The sequence below is a fragment of a genome, unplaced genomic scaffold (genome assembly GCF_019419815.1).
Source record: "Pyrus x bretschneideri cultivar Hongxiangsu unplaced genomic scaffold, Pyrus_bretschneideri_v1 Contig123, whole genome shotgun sequence".
Lineage (NCBI taxonomy): Eukaryota > Viridiplantae > Streptophyta > Magnoliopsida > Rosales > Rosaceae > Pyrus > Pyrus x bretschneideri.
The window spans coordinates 222,658-233,930 of record NW_025999417.1 but is presented as its reverse complement, the minus strand read 5'-3'; positions in this window follow the sequence as shown (position 1 = coordinate 233,930).

Below are 11,273 nucleotides of genomic sequence, written 5' to 3'. Positions count from 1 at the left end.
GTTACGTTCTAAATGGATTGGTCCGTTTGTTGTTACTAATGTATTTCCTTATGGTGCTGTCCAAATTCAAAGTTTAAAGACCGGGCAAGAGTTCAAAGTAAATGGACATCATTTGAAGCCAAACTATGAGAACTTTGAGGAGCATGTCGTGGATGGTGCAACCTTCCATGCTATGGGCTCCAATGAAGCTTAAGTGGAAGTATCGTCCGGTTGGAAGACGTTAAAGCAAGCGCTTCTTGGGAGGCAACCCACGCAAATAAAGAAGACCTAGGAATCTCCAACACTCCACAACTAGATTTGCGTTCCTAAACCCTACTCTTTATTGCTTTTACTTTGCCATGATTGTCATGTTTGTTAGTTGTGTTATTTGTTTGTTTGTTTGTGATTCTATGCTTAAAACATTGAGGCCAATATTTGGTTTAAATGTTGGGGGTGGGGGGGGGGGAAACAAGCTATTTTTGCATGATTTTCGTGAGATTTTATCACCTATCACTTTTAATGTTGTTATTCACTGTTTTGAAGTGTTTTTAGTGTGTTTTGAAGTGTTTTTATGTGTCTTAAACAGAGAATCCGAAAATTTGAAAAAAAAATCGAAAAAGAGTGTTTAAAAAAGCCAAAAAGAGTCGTTTTTGTTTTTAAGCTTGTTTGTGTCTTAGGATAGCTTCCAACACAATGATGAGGATTTGGTTTTTAATTGCATGACTGGTAAAGAAAGTTACAAACATGGGTGGAAGTTTGATATGCTCTTTGGTTTATGCTTAGTTGTAGTTGACATATACGAATTCACATGTAATCACAAAGGAAAAAAATTAGTTTTTGTAACATGCTTGAAGGAAGAAACTCAAACTAATGCTACAACCCTAAGAGACTTGAGCCTAAACTTTATTTGGAGAGTTATTAATCTTGATGTTTTTGTTTTCTAAAGTCGTTGCATGATCTCATTATTCTTTGCTTGGTTGCTACTTAGAATGTGTTTTATCACTATAGTTCCAAATACTAGAACTCATGCCCATTTCATTCAAAGCATGATATTGATTGCATAACATACAATAAGATGAAGTTGTTTAGTTAAACCAGAGCCAAAAAGCCTTACCCTACGCATATGTATTGTAGGTTTAACCCCTTTGAGCCTTAGTTAGCCTATTTTCTTTGTTAACCACATTATCCTTACCTAGCCTAGTGATGTGATGAATAATAGCACTCAAATTAAACCCTCTTATTGACAATTGTAGTAAAGATGTAAGTAGGGATCATTCTAGGCCGGGGATTAGGAGCGATTGCTAATGTAATAAAAACTAACTCAAAAATACAAAACTAGGCTTAAAAACACTTAAATAAACTCAAAGACTCTTAACTAAACTTATATGACTCAAAACAAATTAAAAAGACTCAAAACAACACAAAACAATCAAATAGACTCAAACTAGACTCTAGGACTTACTTTGGACGAAAATTGAATTAGTTTTGACTCAAAACCCTTAAAAACATACAATAGGATATATTCTATGTAATTTGACACAACAAAGTAAAGGGGATTGGACTTTTGACGAATTTAAAGTAAAATCAAGTAACTTAAAGACGTAAACAAAGTTTGGACGAATTTGGGGAAACGATGGGTGATAAGCTAGCTAGAGGATTCTTTTCCACACATGACACATTTGGACACAAATTGATTTCCAGTTGCTTTTTCAATAAACCATGAACCTCAACACGCTAGATTAACCGTGGTATCACTAATTAACCCTCAGATTTTCCTTAAGTCATTGAATTGGATGGACAACGCATCGGCAACCAAATTATTCTTCCCAAGTTCCCTACATGAACTGCATAATAGAGACACAAGCAAAGATCACTAACTTTCATGAAAATCATAAGCATTGACAAGACATTCGTAACTATGACATCATGATATTCATGCTAGGAATTTAACTTAACATGATTGTGACAAGCAACCTTTACTACTTATGAATATAAGTTTGTAACAATTATGTGAAACTCCCTTATATTTTAGCATCAAATTCAAGCATGCAAACTAAGTAGGGTTCCTTAATCAACATACAAGAATAAGTTCTTAATCAAAAGGTTAAGTAAATTGCATTCACAATTTATGAAATTACAACTGGAATTAATCAGTTCATATCACAAATATAATCATGGTTTCAAAGTTTCCCCTAGCTAAAACAAGTTCAGCCTCTCATGTTCACAGCAAAACAAAGAAAACTTAAATTAAACATTGAAAACAAAAGATAGATTACACCTAAAAATGTTCCAACAATCCAACTTGAATGCAAAAACGTCCAAGGTTGCTTCTCCTCTCCTTTTTCCTTGCTATGCTGTTGCACAAAGGTTTTAGGGTGTGAAAAGTGGGTTGTAGTGTGTTAGGGTGAAGGATAGATGAGTGGCAGGGAGATATGGTAAAAGAAGAGGTGCGGAATGGTGTATGGAAGGTGATGAAGGCTGCGGGATGATGTGTAGAAGGATGAATGATGGCTGATTGTGTATGTGAGTCAATAGATATGTGTATGGGTGCGGCAAAGGGTATATATTTAAGGGAAAGCATCTTAACTTTAATTAAATGGTTTAGGAAAGAATTGGACCCCAAATCCACAAGAAAAAGGAGAATTAAAGTCAGAATCCTAAGGGAAAAAGGGAAGGGATTTGCGGCAAGGAAGAATAGGAAAGGGCATATGGTTTCCCTTGCACGGCAAGGAAGGGAAAAGGGTGAGGTGGGTGCGGCATCCCCCTTTGGCTGGGATTAAGGCTACTAGAACTTGTATTTAAGTGTCCTAAATTAATTAGGGACCCTCTTTGGTAGCTGGAACTTATGTAGGAAAGATTTAGGGAAACAAAGTCAAAATAAGGAAGTTTGACTCATGTTTCCTTCTTTGTGGTTGATTTCTTTACTTCCAAATCTTGAATTAATTTCTTCCATCTCTTTAGCAGATTCCTAGCCTCCTTTGGTCTTCAATTTCGTCCATCCACCTTGCTCCAAGCATATGCTATCCATTCCAAGCCCAAAACTGCTCCAAAATGCACCAGAATGCACTTTCTTGCTACTTTAGCCATTTAGACCTACAAACACACGAAAATAACTCAAAATACTAAAATAACTATGAACTAACAACATAAATGTAAGAAAACAAGCTAACTAAGTCGCCTAAATATGCTCCTATCACCTAGAATAGGACTATCCATACCCTTGTTCTTAAAGGATAGTGAAGCATGACTTAGAAGGAATTCCTTTTGATCTAAAAATTGCAGAAAAACAATTGTGGGGGAAGGTGTTTTTTGTGGAAATCTAGGAAGATGTATGATTTGTGTGCCAAAGAAAGAATTGGGCACGGGAAAAAAGAAAAGAAAAGAAAAAAAAAACGTGAAAAAGAAAGAGAAAAGAAGAAAAAGTTGAAGAAAAGAAAGAAAAAGAGTTGAAAATAAGTGAGAATGAACTCACAAGTGTTGATTGTTGAAGAAAGGGTCCAAAAGTTTGAATTTGGCCCTAAGTGTTGTGTGGAGTTTCCCTTGGTGTTCAAAGTTGATTTTGCATTCAAAAGTGAATTCTAAGTGTTTATTTCATTACTTTGCTTACTATTGCTTTAAGAACTTTTGTTTATCCTTACCTTTCTTTGTTAGCCAATACCTTTGCCCCGTTACAACCCTTAGACTTCTATCTTGATTGTTATGTGTTTCAATATGTGGAGTTTAAAATTGGTACGAGCATATGGTATCTCTGGTTCTCGCGTCTAAGTAGTGGCATTCCATTCATGAGATCATATACATGTTAATAATTCTAGATTGTGCCTTCTTTGATTATACATATGTGAGTGCTAGTCTACATGTTTACATCAATCTTCTCACATATACCTAGTGTAGGGAGTGTAGTCAGAAAATCTGTGTGAAAATAGAGAGTATATCCAGTGAGGAATTGAGGGATCCTCTAAGGCATGTTAGTACATTCAAAATGTTGTTTTAATTAATTAAATGCGAGCTAGTGAGTTGTAACTGTGGTTAAGTATATGCTCGAGGGTAGGGATAACTAAAATCTATGTGAGTGGTGATCTTTAATATTTCATGTTGCATTGGAAATCCCTGAGGCAATTGTTGGAAGGTTTAGGTTATGCTTTGTTTGTTTTGTTTGTTGATGTGATAAAAGATAGCACTCAAATTAAACCCTCTTATTGACAATTGTAGTAAAGATGCAAGTAGGGATCGTTCTAGGCCGGGGATTAGGAGGGATTGCTAATCTACTTAAAACTGACTCAAAAACATAAAACTAGGTTTGAAAACACTTAACTAGACTCAAAGAACTCAAAACAACACAAAACAATTCAAATAGACTCAAATTAGACACTAAGACTTAATTTGGACGAATTCTAACTTTAACTTGACTCAAAACACTTAAAAACAGAAATTGGACAGATTCTAGCTAATTTGACACAACAAAGTAAAGGGGATTGGGTTTTTGACGAATTTAAAGTAAAAACAAGTAACTTAAAGACTTAAACAAAGTTTGGCATGAAATTGGTTGAATGGATGGGTGATTAGCTAGCTAGAGGGTCCTTTTCCACACATGACACACTGGCATACAAATTGATTTCCAGTTGCTTTTTCAATAAACTATGAACCTCAACACCCTAGATTAACCGTGACATCACTAATTAACCCTTAGATTTTCCTTAAGTCATTGAATTGGATGGACAACGCATCGGTAACCAAATTATTCTTCCCAAGTTCCCTACATGAATTGCATAATAGCGACACAAGCAAAGATCATTAAGCTTCATGAAAATCATAAGCATTGACAAGGCATTCGTAACTATGACATCATGATACTTATGCCAGGAATTTAACTTAACATGATTGTGCAAGCAACCTTTAGTACTTATGAATATAAGTTTGTAACAATTATGTGAAACTCCCTTATAGTCTAGCATCAAATTCAAGCATGCAAACTAAGTAGGCCTCCTTAATCAACATACAAGGATAAGTTCTTAATCAAACGGTTAAGTAAATTGCATTCACAATTTATGAAATCACAACTGGAATTAATCAATTCATATTGCAAATATAATCATGGTTTCAAAGTTTCCTTTAGCTAAAACAAGTTTAGCCTTTCATGTTCACAGCAAAACAAAGGGAATTTAAATTAAACATTGAAAACAAAAGATAGATTACACCTAAAAACATTCCAACAATCCAATTTGAACGCAAAAACGTCCAAGGCTGCTTCTCCTCTCTTTCTTCCTTGCTAGGTTGCGGCACAAGGGTGTAAGGGTGTGAAAATTGGGTTGTTGTGTGTTATGGTGAAGGATTGATGAATGGTAGGGAAGTATGATGGAGGATAGGGTGCGGAATTGTGTAGGAAATGTGATGAAGGCTACGGATGGGGGTGTGTATGGATGAATGATGCTTGAATTGTGTATATGAATGAATGGATGTGTGTATGAGTGCGGCAAAGTGTATATATTTTAGGGTAAGGATCATGACTTTAATTAATTGTTTTAGGAAAGAATTGGACCCCAAATCCACAAGGAAGAGAATTAAAGTCAAAATCCCAAGGGAAAAGGGAAGGGATTTGCGGCAAGGAAAATAGGAAAGGGAATGTGTTTCCCTTGCACGGCAAGGAAGGGAGAAAGGGCAAGAAGGTGTGGTATCCCTCTTTGGCTGGGATTAAGGCTTTTAGAACTTATATTTAGGTGTCCTAAATTGATTAGGAACCCCTTTGATAGCTGGAACATAAGTAGGAAAAGATTAGGATTGACTAAGTCAAAACAAGGAAGTTTCACTCATGTTTCCTTCTTTGTGGTTGATTCCTTTTCTTTCAAGTCTTGAATTAATTTCTTCCATCTCTTAGACAGATTCCTAGCCTCCTTTGGTCTTCACTTCGTCCATCCACCTTGCTGCAAGCATGTGCTAACCATTCCAAGCCCAAAACTGCTCCAAAATGCTCCAAATTGCACTTTCTTGCCACTTTAGCCAATTGGCCCTACAAACACACGAAAATAGCTCAAAATACTAAAATAACTAGGAACTAACAACATAAATGTAAGAAAACAAGCTAACTAAGTTGCATAAATATGCTCCTATCATTTGTTTCATTTTGCTCAAGGACTAGCAAAAGCTAAGTGTGGGGGAATTTGATAGGAGCATATTTATGCTACTTAGTTATGTTGTTTCCTTGCATTTAGTTAGCTAATTACTACTTATTATAGTGTTTTAAGCTATTTTCGTGTGTTTGTAGGTCCTAATGGTAAAGTTGGCAAGAAAGTGCATTTTGGAGCCATTTGGAACAGTTTTGGGTATCAATTGGATAGCTTATGAGTGGAGCAAGATGGATGGACGAATTTGAAGACCAAAGGTGTCTAGGAATGTGCTTAAGAGTTGGAGAAGCAAAATTGGAAGTTTTGAAGATAAGGAATCAACCACAAAGAAGGAACCTTATCCTATCTTATCCAAAACATTATCCAAATAAACCTTATCTTATCCTATCCTAACCAACCTTATCCTTTCCTAAATCTAGCATTATCCTATCTTATCTTATCCAAATTAGTTTGTGCCTTAATTTTAGCTATTCAGAAGGCATTAGTTATACATGTGCATGCCATTGGAGTGTGGAGCATTTCTGGGTTCTTTCTATCCTTAGTTTTATTTTGATGTTTATTTTAATTTGGTTTTCAATTATGATGAACATGTGGAACTAATTTCTATTTAGTTAGAGGTGAATTCGAAGCCATGATTATATGTTTTATATGAATTGATTACATCCAGTTATTGTTTATTGAGTCTTGAATGTGATTTGCTTATCTAAGTAATCAAAACTTGTTTTTGTATGTTGGTTAAGGGTCGACACTTAATTTGCATGCATGAATTTGATGCTAGAGTATAAGGGAGTTTCACGTAGTAGTTATTTGCTTATATTCACAAGTAGTGGAGGTTGCTAGTCACAATCATGTTAAGTGAATCCTTGGCATGAGTCTCATGCGTTACATAGTGATGAATGCCTCGTCAATGCTTATGGTTTTCAAAGAACTTAATGACTTTTGATATGTATCTTTATCATGCGTTTCATATATTGAACTTGAGAAAGATAATTTGGTTGTAATGTGTATTCATTCAATTCAATGAAATAAGGAAAATCTGATGGTTAGTTGTGCGATGCATTAACTTGGGGCGTTGTCATTCATAGTCTAAGGGAATAATAACTGGAAATTGGTTTATATGCATCTGTCATGTGTGGAGAAGGACCCTCTAGCTAGCCTTTCACCCTTATCAATTCACCAAATTCGTTTTTACAAAGTGTTTTATGCAAAATTTCTATTTTAAGTTTTAAACTCGTCAAAAACAATCCCCCTTTCATTTAGTCTTGTTATTTGAGTCCAAATATGTTTTCTTTTAGTCTTTTGAGTCAAGTTAAGTCTTATTTTCGTCAAAATCACTTGTTAGGTCTAAAATAGAGTTTTTTTTTTATTGTTTGTTGCTGTTTTGAGTGTTTTAAGTTAGTTTTGAGTCTATAGAGTCTAGTTTAGTGTTTTTAAGTCTTATTTGTGTTGATTAGCATCCCTAGTTAATCCCCGGTCTAGAACGATCCCTACTTACATATATACTACAATTGTCAACAATAGGATTTAATTTGTGTGTCAAGTTAATTTTCACATCAAATTTTGGCACCATTGCCGGGGATTAGCAAACTTGCTAATCCCTTTTGTTTGTGTCGTGTCAATGTGAGTCTTAAGGTTAAGTGTGTCGTGTGTTCTTTGTGTCTGTTTGTGTTTTCCGTGCCCTTTAAAGTGGTTGCAAATTTGTTTTGGTTCTTTGTTTCAGGTACTAGTTTATGACTCGTAGTTCTCAACCTATTCGTGCAAACATCTTGGAGTTTGACGACGATTTTGAACGAACTTTGAGAAGAAAGAGGAAGCAACCAGAACTTAATCCACCTAGTTCAAGTTCAGAGTCCGAATCTAGATTTGAAGAAGAAGAAAGCATGGCTCCAGACAATCGAACAATTAAAGAACTTTCAGCTTTAGGATTAGACAATGTCGTGCCTTTATGCATTCAATATCCTGTGGCAGCTCAAGGCAATACCGATGTGTTCGAATTGAAGTCTAGCTTGTTGCATCACATTCCCAAATACCATGGGCTATCCATGGAAGATCCAAACAAGCATCTTAAGGAGTTTGAAGTGGTATGTTCAAGCATGACACCTATCAATGTTGATGGGAACATTTTGAAGATGAAGGCCTTTCCATTCTCTCTTTTGACATCCGGAACCGTCACTTCTTAGGAAAGCTTGTAACGAGCATTCTTAGAGAAGTTTTTCCCAACTTCGAGAGTCATTCTCTTGGGGAAGAGAATTAGTGGCATTCAACAAAGCCAAGGAGAGTTTTTTCCAGCGTACTATGAGCGTTTCAAGACTCTAGTTGCATCATGCCCTCAACTTGGAAGCAAGAACTAGGGATTCCATATGCTTGTACCAATTTTAAACTACACATATTGAATCACATAATAATCAAGATAAAAGTTTAATGGTTGTAATGGGGCTAATGTATTGGCTAACAAAGAAAGGTTAAGGATAGACAAAGGTTCTTAAAGTGACAGTAAGCAAAGTAATGAAATCAACACTTAGAATTCAACTTTTGATTGCAGCACCCAACTTTAAACACAAAGGGGGAGATTCATACAATTTTAGGGTCAGATTCACATTTTTGGACCCTTCTTCAGCAACCAACACTTATGAACTTATTCTCACTTCTTTTCAACCTCTTTTTTTTTTTTTTTTTTTTTTTTTTTTTTTTTTTTTCATTTCTCAACTATTTTTTCAAGGTTTTTTTTTTCTTTTTCTTGTTTTTTTTTTCCTTTGAAACATACACATTACTTCTTTTTATTTTAGTTTCTAACTTTGTTTTGTTTTCCTGTTTTTAGGTACTAGTTTATGACTCGAAGTTCTCAACCTGTTCGTGAGCACATCTTTGACTTTGACGACGATTTTGAAGAAACTTTGAGAAGGAAGAGGAAGGAGCCATAACCTAATCCACCTAGTTCTAGCTCAGAATATGAGTTTGAAGAGGAAGAAGAGGCCACGGCTCAGGAGGAAGAAGAAGCACAAGTCATGGCAGCGGATAATCGAACAATCAAGGAACTTTCAGCCTCGGGATTAGACAATGTCGTACCGCTATGCATTCAATATCCTAGGGCAGCTCAAGACAAGACCAATGAGTTCGAATTAAAGTCTAGCTTGTTGCATCATATTCCCAAGTACCATGGGCTGTCCATGGAAGATCCAAACAAACACTTGAAAGAATTTGAAGTGGTATGTTTAAGCATGACCCCAATCAATGTGGATACCAACATTTTGAAGATGAAAGATTTTCCATTCTCTCTTTTGGGAAAAAAAAAAGGAAAAAAACTAAAGATTGGTTGTATGAATTGGCACCTAGAACCATCACTTCTTGGGAAAGCATGAAGAGAGCATTCTTAGAGAAATTCTTCCCAACTTCAAGAGTCATTCTTTTGAGGAAGAAGATTAGTGGAATCTGACAAAACCAAGGAGAATCCTTTCCAGCATATTATGAGCGTTTCAAGACTCTAGTTGCATTATGCCCTCAACATCAAATGAAAGAAGAGCTTCTAATTCAATATTTCTATGAAGGACTTCTTATAATTGAGAGACAAATGCTACATGCATCAGTGGGAGGAGCTTTGGTTGACAAATTGATGCTAAGACTCTAATTGCAAACCGAGCCTTGAATGTATAACAATACGAATGAGTTAGGCAAAGGGACACCCCACGGTAGCAACCACAAGTGAATGAGGTAAGTGCAATTTCTGAAATTCAATCTCAATTGGCTCATCTCACTGTTCTTGTGTCTCAGGTTGTTGATGGATCCAAAGTTCAAAAAGTAAGTGTATGTGGCGTGTGCACCATGCAATGACACCCCTCTAAGCAATGCCCTTAATTGATTGAGAATGGAGGGTGGGAAAGTGTTAATGTTGTGGGATTTCAAGGCCACAATCAGCCCAAATATGATCCATACACCAACATTTACTATTCGGGATGGAGAGATCACCCAAACATGAAGTGGATGGAGCCTCAACAACCTCAACAACCTCAACAACAAGGAGGATTTCGTCCACCACCCCCTGGGGTATTTCAAAGGCCATTCACACCAATGCAACCTCAAACACCTCCGGTTTAATCAAATTTAGGTACATCTTTGGATAATGATAAAGTTATTCAATTACTCACCTCTTTGACTCAGGGAGTACAAAATCAAAATAAAGAGATGCAAAATCAAGCCAAAAAGGTGGATGAATTGGAAAAGCAAATGGGGCAAATAGCAGAGTTCATGGGCCAATTCAGAGAGCAAGGCAGATTGCCTAGTTCAACCATTGTCAACCCGAAGGGAGGATTTGAATCTGCCATAGCCATTACACTAAGAAGTGGCAAAGAAGTTGGAATCGACCCACAACTATCCAAATCAAGCTGACAAAAGGATGAAAAGCTGATGCAAGAAGAGGAGAAACAAGGCCAAGCCACGGCAAGGGTAGAACCACCCTTGCCACAACCACCTAAGGATCCCAAATTGTCCACCACATGTAAGTTAAGTCCAAATTTACTGAATTCTAACCCAATTCCACCAAATGTGCCTTTCCCTCGCAGATTTATGCAATCAAAGAAAGAAGAAAGTGACAAGGACATTCTTGAGACATTTAGGAAGGTGCAAGTCAATATTCCACTCCTTGATGCAATTAAACAGGTTCCAAAGTATGCCAAATTCTTGAAAGAACTTTGCACAACAAGGAATAGGATTTCGAACAAGGAAGTGGTAAGGGTAAGTGAGAATGTTTCAGCAGTTTTACAAAGGAAATTACCTCCTAAATGCAAAGATCTAGGTAGTTTCACCATCCCTTATGTTATTGGCAATACTAAGTTTGAACATGCCATGTTAGACTTAGGTGCATCCATTAATGTCATGCCATACTCTATTTATGCATCTATAAACTTAGGAGAGCTGAAAAATGATGGTGTTATTATTCAATTAGCCGATCGTTCTAATGCATATCCAAAAGGAGTTTTGGAAGATGTTTTGGTGCAGGTTAATAACTTAATCTTTCCGGCTGATTTCTATGTGCTTGACATGGAAGATTCGGCCTATTCTACACCTTTGCCGATCCTACTTGGGAGACCTTTCATGAAAACAGCCTGCACCAAGATAGATGTGTTCAAAGGGACATTGACAATGGAATTTGATGGCGAGATTATTGATTTTAACATTTCT